This window comes from Humulus lupulus, chromosome 3, assembly GCF_963169125.1.
Source record: "Humulus lupulus chromosome 3, drHumLupu1.1, whole genome shotgun sequence".
NCBI classification, from domain to species: domain Eukaryota; kingdom Viridiplantae; phylum Streptophyta; class Magnoliopsida; order Rosales; family Cannabaceae; genus Humulus; species Humulus lupulus.
Window position 1 is genome coordinate 66,596,608 of NC_084795.1, and position 1,784 is coordinate 66,598,391.

General features: G+C 32.8%; 1 long non-coding RNA gene across 1 annotated transcript; it reads left to right on the forward strand.

The window, feature by feature from the left end:
* Positions 1-501: 501 nt before the first annotated feature.
* On the forward strand, positions 502-1,013 carry LOC133821173 (uncharacterized). The gene is made up of 3 exons (XR_009887356.1): positions 502-582; positions 666-758; positions 859-1,013. It is a non-coding gene; the product is annotated as an uncharacterized LOC133821173 (long non-coding RNA).
* Positions 1,014-1,784: the final 771 nt, after the last annotated feature.

Sequence of the window (1,784 nt, forward strand, 5' to 3'; positions counted from 1 at the left end):
TCTGTTTGGCAGTGGAATTTTCTCTTCATTCATCTCTTAGTTTATTGTTTCTCTTTAGTGGTCTTGGAATTCAGCGATAGCGGATACTCTGTTAGTGTATTGCAATTTTTTTGACCTCTTGATCACATGTTTTTCGTATTTGTAGTTTGAGAACTGTTTGAAAAAGGAAACTTCCAAGTTCCAAACACTTTATCAACAATTTTGCAAGGAAAAAGCAACCCATTTGCAGGCGTTGAGAGGTATTCTCTCTTATTTAAATTTAAATTAAATTCCACATTTGGTGTTTCAATTCATAACATGATATGTTCTCCATTCAATGATTCCAGAGACAAAAAAATGGACATGTGATTTGGATTGAACTCTTTAAATTTTGTTCCTGAAATTGTACTGGCTCATGTTCTAATATATTAGTTAGTTCCACATTTTTTTTATTCTTATTCTATATTTTCTTACTTACCAACATGCTATATGGGTAAGATTAGTGACAATAATAAGTTAAATAGATTCATTTTCTGGTGTCAGATACCATTTCCAAGTTTGAAGAAGAGAAGGAAAGGCTTTTAAAGTGATATGAACAAATGAGTAAGTTTACATGGCACTACTCTTTTCATTCCCTTGTAGAGAAATGTAATTAAAGTAGTCATGTTGTAAATAAATGACATCAGGGAAGAAAGAAAAGAGTATGATGTCAGACCATGAGAAAGCTTGCGGAGATAAGATTACTCGATTGGAGGAGTCTCTGAAAAAGGAAAACTCAGGTATATACTAAATTACTAATCATAAACTTCAGGTTTTCTGAGCTCAAGCCATTTGGGTCTCTTTCAGCCAGTTCTAATTAGCATTCCTATTTGGATTCAGGACGACAAAACTTTTAGCATTTTGAGGAAAACTTTGGGTTCCCTTTTTGAGAATGCCTTGGATGATGATTTCCCACCTGATGATTAAAGCTTTGCTTCAGTGTTGGCATCTCAGAGAAAAGGCAAAACTGACCACTCTTTCAACCTGATTCAAGATATGTCCTTTAATATCTTCCTTATTACACTGTCTCTAGATAGTAGGAAAAACTTAAATTGTCCATAGTTAATTTCCATTAAAAATTCTCGATAGTCAATATTGAATATTCAAATGTTTTCTGCTCTACACAAACTAATAGAGCTCAGCAATAGATCTTATTATGTAAGACCAACTTTATGTGTAGGAATCTTTGGCTGAACACCATAACTACAAACCAGCTATGATTACCGCTTTGGCTTTATAGTCTTTTCATGTAACCGTTATATGTGATAGATGATGAATATGATCATGATTGCTCTAGAAAAGTTTCCCTTTCCTGTTTTGATCTGTGAAGGTGGCATGTTGCTTTTTGGACATTCATTTTGCATTAAAAAAAAGCATTAGAGAAGTTTTTATGATCTGCTGTTGGCTGTGGCTTTTTGCTGTTGTGGATATACTCGGGTCTCCATTGCCCCTGATTTTTTATGCACTACCATTCTAACTTTGGCCCTTTTAACTTTCAAGTGTCTCATTTTACCATCTAATCATGTTTTGGCCCCTTATTTTATTGTTGACAAAAAAAATTAGGTCTGGGGTAGTAAAACCATACCAATATTTTATTGTCTTTTTATCCTATTAGATATTGATCTATAATATGATCAAATTAGTGCAGTTGCAGCTAACTATTTACCTAGTTTGTAATCCTATTTGCTTCAAGTGTTCTAGAAAAATTTAATTAATAATAACCTCTCACTTTCAATCTATCTATTTATATATATATAGATATAGCA